The sequence below is a fragment of the Sorex fumeus genome, unplaced genomic scaffold, assembly GCF_029834395.1.
Source record: "Sorex fumeus unplaced genomic scaffold, SorFum_2.1 ptg000008l, whole genome shotgun sequence".
NCBI lineage: Eukaryota > Metazoa > Chordata > Mammalia > Eulipotyphla > Soricidae > Sorex > Sorex fumeus.
This window is the reverse complement of record NW_026606065.1, coordinates 75,779,062-75,790,629: the sequence shown is the minus strand read 5'-3', so window position 1 is coordinate 75,790,629 and position 11,568 is coordinate 75,779,062.

Here is an 11,568-nt window from a genome sequence, read left to right as displayed (position 1 = left end):
TCTGGGGGATATAAAGTAACAAAGTAAGAGATTAATACCCAAGAATAGCTGAGATCAGCACCAGGAGGATTACTCCATAACTTAGAGGCCAGCCGGGTATCCTAGAGGAAAGGGCAGTTCAGATAGAGAAGGGAGCACCAAATAAAGGATGTTTGGAGGATCCTCCCAGGAGAGGAGATGCATGTCGAAAGTAGACTATGGACTGAACATGTTTGCCACTCAATGCCTCTTTTGCAGACCACAACACCCAAAAGGAGAGAGAGAACACAGGGGATTGCCCTGCCACAGAGACAGGGGGCATGGGGGGATGGGGGTGGGAGGGATATTATCCATGGTGGTGGAAAATGGGCACTGGTGGAGGGATGGGTATCTGATCATTGTATAATTGAAACCAAAGCACAAAAAATTGTAAATCTACAACTTAAAAAAAAAATAAAATACAATAAAGGGAAAAAAAATAAAAAAAAATAAAATTTAATGCAAAAAAAAAAAAACAAAAAAAACGGGGTTTATTTAGACCAGCATGCTGGGGCTCTGCAGCATACCCCAAAAACGGGCAGTGGCTGAGAGCCCCGAACTTCTTCAAAGGGGATCTTATATAGGCCTTCACTGGCCGTTACAGCAAAGCCCGCGCATTTCATAGCCAATAGATTTGTAACAACATATACTTTCTTAACCAATCCACTTAAAAGTACCTCACTCCTTAGCCTATAGATTCAAAGATCAGCATTTACGTACATCGATTGTCAGCACAAGCAAGGTTATAGCTGGAATCATTAAGCCTTAGGTAATCTCCCTTGACCATCCTCTTGAGTTACCCAAGTCTGCAGGGTGCTTTAGTGAGACAATACATTCCAGGAAAGGGCAATTTCCCCCAACCACCCGCATCCTGAGTTATCCTTTACCCAAATCTGCAGGGTGCTTTACTGAGACAATACATTTCAGGGACAGTAAATCACTTTCCAAGTCCCCTCTCCCCCAGGTGCAAAGCAGCCAAGCAGTTTTACAGAAAGCAATGTTGCAAGTTAGCTAAAGTACACAAAAATTTGATGCCCTAATATGGATTCTTTCATGCTTTTTCGTTCCTGTGACCTAACTCCCCTGTGCATGTTTTTTTAAAAAAAAAAACCCTTTTCATTGAATCACTATGAGACAGACCCTTACAAAGCTGTTTATTATTGAGGGGGTGGAACGATAACACAGCAGGTAGGGCGTTTGCCTTGCACGTGACTGACATGGGTTCAATTCCCAGCATCACATATGATCCCCCAAGCACCTCCAGGAGTAATTCCTGAGTGCAGAGCCAGGAGAATCCTCTTGGATTTCAGTTATACAGTATTCCAACTCTAACTCTTCATCAGTATACATTTCCCAGCACCAGTGTCCTCAGGTTCCCTCATACCACCTTCCACCCTCACCCTCTGCCTGCCTCTTTGGCAGGCATTTTTCTTTCTTTCTCTTCCCTATGTTTTACATTCACAGATAGCAAACCTATGAAACCCGAGATATTCCACCCTTAAAGTCTCTCTTTCCTCACTTGAATGTCTTGTTCAGAAGAGTTCTCTTAATATGATTTATCACAATAAGCAGCATGGTTCCTGCTTTAATTGATTTATCTTTTCTCCATATAAAATTTGCCTTGAATCTCTGTTCTGCATCAGCTTACATTGATCTTACCACCCCCACCCCCCACATCCTTGTTGACTTTGATAATTCCTACAGTGACTAGATTTTCACAGTCTGCACCCTAAATCAGTCATTTTCTCATTTTTAAAGTGCTGTCTATAATCATCCCTAACATTTTCTGAAATTAGCATGGGTTGTAAACCATTAGTCAGAAAAGAAGCACTTTTTCAAAAAGTCGCTTCCTGCTGTTCTTTGTGGATTAAACAGTTGCCATTTTTTAAAGAGATTTTTATCTGACTTTAATTCTCGAGCTTTAATGTATTCTTAACAGTTAAAAGCGAATGGCTCATCTTAAATGAAAGTGTATCTATGGTAGCATAGTTATATCTAGTCTTTAAAATGGATCATTTCATTTCATACATGCTCTCAAATCTTAAATTTCACCTTTACTCATCTCTATTTCTTTGCTTAAAATGACTCCATTGCTTCAAATTCTTATATCAATAGATTGGATATATGCCCAATTGTACTGGTAATTATTCATATGCTCATATTTTATAACATATACTAATAGAGTAATAAAATATATTGCAATAACAATATGCTCTGCCTGATAGAATTTCATCATGAGACTCCATTAACGCATTCAGCTAGTATCAGGGACTCAGCGACGGGAAATGCATTCCATTGTTGCAGAAGGGACTCTGCATAAGTGAACGGAGAAAATGGGGTTCAAAAAGGAATTTCTAGGAAGGCTGAAATAAAAGCACGTAGAAATAGAAATGGGTGCTGGCCGGCATTTTTAACATTGCTGGAGAGTTTGGATACATTGAGTGAAACCCTGTGCTTTTCGAAGACTCTAGCTTTTCACAGCTTACAGTTCAACTGCTGTGCTCAGGTCTAAATGACTGCTTTTATAAGGTCACCAACAAGCTTCTCTCTGGCAGTTTCTTCATCTTCATCTTCCTCAGGGAGGCATTAAGTCTCCCTTCTCCTTTCTTTAACTTCAGTGAGATGAACTCTCTTATTCCCCTGCACTTCAACCACACTCAGTTGCTTATAAGCATGATTAATGAATATAGTAAATGACTAAAGTCACTGCAAAAGTTGTATTAGACACTGAGACCTCTGTGACAAGCACAGCCTGCTTTTCTCACACCATCCAGTGAAAGAAAGCGGGGGTATCAGGACGGTGCCACCAATCACCCCTTGGGTAAAGAGTAATATCTTCTATCCAAGCAGGCTGCAAGGCTTTGGAGAATCCCTAGAATAGAAGACAGATTGTAAATAACAGAGCATCTGTCTTTGCAGAAAACTTTCATCCACAGCTACGGATGAAAGCAAAGGTAGGTCAAGGATCTGGGAAATGGGGAGTCCCTCAGTTGAGTCATGTGAAGTGGGGAGAAGAGAGGTGGCAGCCTGGAGAAGGGAATCTGCCATTTTCTTTGTATACCTTTCAGGGAATGGCTTGGGAAATCTAGGATTGTGAGCCTCGCTCCTTGCAAGAAAGAAAAGTCAGTCCTAGAGTTTACCCAGACCTTCCAGTTCTTTCCTTTCTCCAAGAAAAGAATTTCAAGAGAAGGAGCTAGAGTAATAGCACAGCAGGTAGAGAATTTGCCTTGCATGTGGCCAACCCAGGTTCAAGTCCCAGCATCTCATATGGTCCCCTGAGCACCGCCAGAAGTTATTTCTGAGTGCAAAGGCAGGAGTAACCCCTGTGCAATGCTGGATGTGACCCTCCCCCCAAAATAAAAAATTTCAGGAGAAGACAAGCAGTGAAGTATAACAGGTTTTATTTGGAAGTTTTAAGGGAGAGAGAGAGAGAGAGAGAGAGAGAGAGAGAGAGAGAGAGAGAGAGAGAGAACACTCGAGAAAACATGTTTTTTTTCCAGAGTGGAGAGGGAACCCCATTACACATCCCAGCATTAGATATAAAAAGTATGAAGGTGCAAATCTCAAGAAAGGAGATGTGGGCTATACACATCTCGAACACCATATGTTCTCAGCAGCAACACATGTGCACAGGCAGCACATGAGCTCAGGCATCATATGTGTGAGCTTCCTTTGCCAAAGTTGGCTTTTATAGGGTTTCTCCCAAACTGCTTCATGTGGAACTATCTACCTAAGTAAGAGTACATTACGAGGATGGTTGCCAAGGGCGTAGAGTTGGGAGTAGTTGGTGGTCTTTGAAATTCCTTTCCTGGCATTTGTTTCTGCTGGAGCTTTTCTCAGAGAGGGGTACAGCTTTCACTGGGTCGGTATTGGCATCAGATAAGATTTTTTTTTTTTTTTTTTTTTTTTTGCTTTTTGGGTCACACCGGCAATGCACAGGAGTTACTCCTGGTTCATGCACTCAGGAATTACTCTTGGCAGTGCTCAGGGTACCATATGGGATGCTGGGAATCGAACCTAGGTTGGCTGCTTGCGAGGCAAATGCCCTACCCGCTGTGCTATTGCTCCAGCCCCGACATCAGATAAGATCTTATCAAACCATATTGCTATGCCCACAAGGTGGACTTTTGCAGCCTTAGGGTTTTATGGCTTCCCAAGAATTCATTGCTGTGGGGGGGGGGCTTTTCTATCTACCTGACTGCTTCAGGGGCATCAAAATAACTTGCTAGTTAGTGTGCCATAAATACAGTGACTACTAGAAAATAGGAAAAATTATAAGCCCACCTAAAGACAAGAGGGAAAGATGTAGCCAGGCATGTTTATCAAAGAATAAAATCAAACTCACAATAAACACATGAAAAATTAGTAGTGCTTATATCAAAGAAGTGAAAATGAAAACAATGAACATATCTTGCTTATCAAAATGATCCTTATGAATAAAATAAAAATTACATTAATTTTTCTGGAGGTCATTTGTCTTATGTATTAGAATAATACATGAATTGATAAATAATACAAAATATACAAATATATAATAATACATTTCATCTATTACCCTATGTTTTAAAATAAAATCGGGGCTGGAATGAGCAGGATGCTTGCTTTGTACATGGCCGACTGGAGTTCTGTCTCCAATAGCCCATATCGTCTCTCTAGCCCACCAGGTGTGATTCTTGAGTGCCCTGAGCACTGTATATATGAGTATGTGTGAGTTCTAAGCACCGAATGTATGAGTATGGCCCAAAATTAGTATTAGTTTTACCCCACCCCATCCCCCCAAAAAAGAAAGAAAAAGAACACCACAAATTAATGAATTGCAGAGCTGGAGCGACAGCAGAGCAGGTAGGGTGTTTGCCTTGCAAGCAGCCAATATGGCCGATCCGAGTTTGATTCCTCTGCCCCTCTCGGAGAGCCCAGCAAGCTACCAGAGTATTTCGCCCGCACAGCAAAGCCTAGCAAGCTACCCGTGACGTATTTGATATGCCAAACACAGTAACAAGTGTCACAATGGAGACATTACTGTGCCCGCTCCAGCAAATCGATGAACAACGGGAGGACAGTGACAGTGAATGAATTGCAGAGGTGAACTCTACTAACGCTCAGCTATGCATATACATAAACATATAAATGACTACAAAGAATAAAGAAGTAACTTAAGAACCAATTTTTACTATGTATAAAGTTAAGTTTCTTTGAAACTTTTCTCAAAATCATCATCAAACTTTTAAATAAGGATACAAACACATAAATACTAAGCAATAATTTCTATTCAATAACTTATTTTCTCATTCACTCATTTTTCAGCCCACTTAGTTCAGTTCAGTCATGGATAACTAGTGTCTATTCCACAGCTTCTGCGACTGTAGAACCAAACCAGGGCAGGATGTTGGTTTTTTACACTCACCTCTACATTCAAATTGGAATGATGTAGTGAGCCTAAGGAGCATGCATATCTTTGAGATGTGGGAGAAAAAAAGTTGAAGAACCCAGAGAAAACCTATGCAAGCATTGGAGGAACATGCAAGCTTTCTCACAGATGATGGTCCCAAGTAGGAACTGATATATATTTTTTGACATTATAAGGAAACAATGAGGAATAACATACTGTTGTTAGATAATCTCTTTTAATAGATTAATGATTTTTAAAATTAATATCTTTTCAATGATATTTTTTTTCTTACACAAATTTGGACTTCATCAGTTTTTTGTTTTTGCTTTTTTATTTTGGAGAGGGGAGGGTTGCACACCCAGCAGTGTTAAGGGCTTAATCCTAACTCTGTGCTCTGGTATCATTCCTGACCAGCTCAGCAGTCTCTAGAGGATGCCAGGGATTTGAACCCAGGTCAGCTACATGCAGGGCAAATGCCCTTCCCACTGTACTATCACTCTGGCCCAGTATCACTGGTTTTACACTATACTTTGTGAAATAATCCTGAGCATCCTTCTGAATCTAGTGCTTAATTTTTTTATTTATTGACTGACTGTGGTGTCAGAAATTAAACCCAGGCCAATATGTGTAACACATATGCTCTGCTACTGAGCTACCTCCCCAGGGCTTGGGTATACTACATTATTTTTAAAGCAGAAAATATATTTCTCTAGAACCCTGTTTATAAACAGGTACTCATTTTTTATTAAGTCTTCCATTCCTAATGGGCCAAAAGAATGCTTGGAAATACACACCATGTAGTGTCTAAGTATTTGGCTCAGTTGTAATTGGGAAGTTGCCACTAACTCTGCACCTAAGCTATAATTCCCAATAGTTGCAGGGATTTCCTCTGCTTCTGATTGAATTCATTGTGTAACTGGCTCAGTATGATAGCCCTAATGTGGAGAAAAATAAATGAAAATTCTCTGGAGGCAGACAAAGGATTGATTCCAGTGCAGGGATTGATTACATTTCAGGCAGTGGACTATAATTTAGGGGGGAAAGTAGAGTAAATGAGGCCCATGTAATGGTTTCCTCTACAAGTGCTGATGCAATTAACAATTCATTTTAATTGAAAAGGTGCAGGAACTCTTGGACATGTTCCAATGGTCTTCATCATAAAATTGGAAATGGGATGCAAGTCAGGATTCATTTTTGTGTATTTGTCATGCATTTTTAATATCAGGGCTTGGGGGAAAGCATTTTAGTAGATTCAAGTACTATCAGAGCATGTCATTTGTTTGACCTGGCTGTGACTAAGAATTATTAGCCATTTATTTACTTGACTTATTAAAGTTTATAAAGGAGATAGCTAATTCATTCCCCAAACTTCTCTCATTATGAAATTCTTGACCCTAGACTTTTTTTTATGATAGAAACCAATAAATTATTAGGGTTAAAGCATTATGGCTTTTGAAGCCACTCCTTAAATGCAAAGAACCAACATTCTTTAGTGAACATCAGTATCACTTGGAATGTTATCTCTTGGATTCTGAGTCATTGTTTATATAGGTTAGAGGCCAAGAAATTACATTTTACTTAAGCATACTCAATAAGTCTAAAAATGCACACTTCGTTTTCATAAGTACTTCTTTATTTTTATAGATTAATATAAAGTAAGCTAATCTGAAATAAGTTTTTTCCCCCAAGAAGTATACTTCAGGCTTTGAACATACAATTGGTAAATTTCAAGAAAGGGTCATTGCATGGAACAGTTGACTGAAAATATAGACACACACTGGCTGTCTCAGCAGGGCCAAGACTGAGGTGTAGTAATGTAGTCTCTAGACAGGGACTACATAGAATTCACCCTTTTGTGATTTTAGTTGACATTTATGAGTTGGGGGGAGGGGTGGCAGGGATTGCCCACTAAGCAGTGCTTAGGGTTTATTCCTGGCTCTGCACCAGGTGGGTCTCAGGTGGGTCTCAGGATGCTGGGATTGAACCTTGGTCAGTCGTGTGCAAGACAGCACCTTACCCATTGTACTTTCTCTCCAGCTCCAAGTTTTATGAATTTAAAAATATATATATTGAATCTTCCGACTCTGGGCACATCTTTTCGACTTTACCATTCTTCCTCACTAACATACTCTTCAGAGACCTGGGCCCCACGAAAACAGAATAAGAACACTATTTGGGTTTCCCAAAGAGGAATCAAAAGAGCTATGCTTGTAGTATCACGCTTTACTTAAGTGAGAGAAAGAATCCGGAGTTCTGATCTCCGTTGATGATCAAAGATCAGAGATGCTGCCTTGTTTGCCAAGGTGTCGAAAATCAGATGGGCTGGACACGTAATGAGATTTGGAGACGACTGTTGGACTAGAGCCGTTACCGTCTGGAATCTGCGGGTTGTCGAAAGAATACCTGGTCACCCACCCACGAGATGGTCAGACTTCTTAGTTAAGACCCTGCACGAGTGGTTTGTTGCTCTTTGTGTTCCTGGAGCGAACAGATGCATTGGGCTACACTAGCACGCAGCAGGGATGAATTGGAGACATTACTGATGCCCACTCAAGCAATTTGATGAACAACGGGATGACAAGTGATTACAAGTGATATTGAATGTCAGTTGTTATTGTCGCTGCAATTAGTTATGGGGACCACAGTGTATTTCTGAGGCCAGGGCTAGAACCATCCAGGCAATACTGAGGGAGCAGCACAGGACATGTTTCTCCCAGAAGTGCTCTGGGCATTGAAGACCAAACCCATAGCTTTACAGATATAAGTTAAAGCTCTACCATTCTGAGCCACATTGCCATCACTGTTGGGTTCACTCTGAAGGTTGCGCAAAAATGAGTGTTTCCTTCCATTTTGTACCCCAAATGCCTCACCCAACTCTCCCCAGTCCTCTAGCTTTGGTAGACAGGTTCAAACAGGTATCTGGTTATATAGATCGGAAATGGTTGCCAGTAATTCTTCCCTTCTAGTTTTTATGGTTGTGCATAGTCTTCCACTCTTGTTTGTAGATTGAACCTAGTGAGCGGAACACGGTAAATATGTAGCGGAATTTTTACATGGGACTACAGGTGTGAGTGCAGTCTGTGAGAGGCCCTGAGCAGAAATTCCAGCTTAACATTTCTGACCACAGAAGCTGGGAGACAGCAAATACTGTGTTTTAAGTCATTAAGTTGTGGAGTATTTTTATTTTTCTTATTTTTTTTCACTTTTTTATTGAATCATTGTGAGATAGGCTCTTACAAAGCTACTCATGATTAGATTTCAATCATACAGTATTCCAACACTCATCCCTCCACTAATGTACATTTCCCAGCAACAGTGTCTTTAGTTTGTGGAGTACTTTTAAATGCAGCAATAAGTATTACAGTTCATGACATTTTTGATGGCAGTGTTTCATTAGGGGGTAGGGAGGAGGAGGCTGAATTTAAGGAACAATATAAATAAGGCAAAGGAAGCTGCTACTAAGAACAAAAGGGGCTGCTGTTGAGCCACAGAAGTTGCTTATTTTTCTTCTTTTTCATCTCCTCAAATCCTTCCTCTAAAAATCAGCTGCAGAGTAGCTTTATTAAGGTTGACTGCTAAACTCTGAACTGATTTGTCATGATTCCCAGTAAGAAAGTAATTACAATTAATAGTGCCAATATCTTCCACCCATCTAAATTCTCTTCTGTCCAGCAGCCACAATCACTAGAATGTAAATATTAAAATGCGTGAGATTACAAGGATGTGCGGCAAATCTATTTGCTACCAGAGAAAATACCAAGTGATGTAGCTACTTTAAAAAATATCATTGAAGTATCTTATATAGTTAAACCTAAATCTACCATGTGACCCAGTGATTGTATTTGTGGTTATTTGTACAAGAGAAATTATATAAAGGCAAATGAAGAAATATTCACATTTTCCATAGTCTAAAAGTTGAAAACAGTTCAAGTGTTCATCTAATAGTGACTGGATAAACAAATTGTGGTGTAGTCATACAATGGAATGGTTTGTGGGATGAAAGAGAACAAACAACGGATATAAGCAACACAATAAACTTTAATAGCAACATGCAAAGGACCCAGACACAAAAGACTACGTATGCTGATTTTAGTTATGAAATACTTGAGAAAAAGCAATACTATAGTGACAGAGGCAGATCAATGATTACTCTGGGTCTGAATCTGTGGAAGGAAGAACATAAGGAAACTTTGGAGGTACTGGAGATGTTGCATATTATGATTGTGTTGGTGGCTAGGCAACTGTATACATTTATTACAACTCAATGAACATTGAGTATACTGATGCATATAAAATGTAGTTCAATAGTGTCTAACATGATAGACATTAAGTGGGCACATAGAATAAAGAATTGAACTGATTCAGTTTTTCTGTTTCTTGTTTTTACAACTGTTCAATTCTTGTTCATTTCAAACTCTGCTTAAATGCAAGACTATGTAGTACCACAGTGACTGATGATATGAGAGTCGATATTCTATAGGTGAGAGTTCTTTGAACTATTTTACTTGCAGAATCAAATAACTATGAAAGAAAAAACAAAATCAGTACACTATTTTGAAGCTTCTATACATTATTAATATTATTATAATTACTCCATTACCCCAGCAATTATTTAGAACTAAAATCAACACAAGATTTTGAGATAAGAATATTTTATCATTAACGTTCCTCAGAATTGCTGGTTCATGGTAATAATAAAAAACAAAATGACTTAGCTTTATTATTGTTTTTAAATTCTTTGCAAAAAATGCACTCATATTGCCCACACCCAGAATGGATTGAGCTTCTTACATGCTCTTGACAAGTAAGAAGACCTCAAGTAATTTCTGTTTCTCCTCATCAGTAGTTGTGACTTCTTAAAATTTAGAATAGCATCACAAATGGCCAGTCTGATCTGTAGAATTTTTGATTATTTCATTTTCAACATGTATCATGGATTATTTACCACAGACCATACGCTATTCTAGGCTATAGTAATTTCCTGTATAATGGTCACTGATCTTGTAAAGGCTTCCCATAGAGCCAATAAGTCAGACAGAGTTTTTGTTTTTGGCTTTTGCTTTTGTTTTGTTTGGGGAGCTATACTTGCCAATTCTCTGGGGACCGTTACTGGTGTATTGCTCAGGGGTCACTGTCACTGTCACTGTCATCCTGTTGTTCATCGATTTACTCGAGCGGGCGCCAGTAAGGTCTCCATTCGATCCAGTCCTGAGATTTTAGCAGCCTCTCCTTACTCGTCTTTCCCAATGCTTCCATATTGGAGGCTCTTTCAGGGTCAGGGGAATGAGACCCGTTGTTGTTACTTTTTTTGGCATATCGAATACACCATAAGTATCTTGCCAGGCTCTGCTGTGCGGGCAGGATACTCTCGGTATACTCTTGCTGGGCTCTCTGAGAGGGATGGAGGTGCTCCAGGAAAAACTGTTTCTCTCTTCCCGGAGCTTTGTTTTAGTCTCTGGATCTTGACCTTTGATAAGATTACATGGTGCCTGGGGGCAGTTTGTGAGTGTGACTGCCAAGCTACTGGAAAATGGGGGGTCTGGGAGGAGGAGGCCCAGTCCTGATCCAAGCAGGCCTGGAGATCTCAGGCCCGGGTCCTGCATACCTGGTTCCTCTGATGGTTCCTTCATGCCTGAGGCTCATCTGAGCACGTGGAGAGTGGTCTTGAGCATGACTATGGATGGGTTCTGGGGGTTTTTGGCTGCTGAGGCTCTGCTTGAAGTGGGGAGGGAAACTCAACCCGCCCCCCTCTGAGGGGCCTGGGTGAAGACAGCCTGGCGCGGGGGGAGGAGGTTTTCAGGGGTAACTCCCAGTAATACTCAGGGCATGCGGGATCTCCTACTGCAAAGCAGGTATAGTATTAATACTTCGAGCTATCTATCTCCCTGGCCCTGCATACACATTGTTAAATGTTACAGGTGTTCCTTTCTTTCTCTTTAATCGTCTTTCTCAGAGTCCTTCCAGGTGAGCATCTTGCTTCCAGCACGATCATCAGTTGAAATCCTAGTAAGCTTCAGATTGGGGCTCTAGAGTACTATCTTTTCAGAAGGAAAAGACAGAAGCAGGACCTTCTACTCCACTTGAAATTTATTAGTCCCTCCTCACCACTACCCCTGTTCCCTTATCCCTCTCCCTCTTCCTATTTATCTCGCTTCTATGCT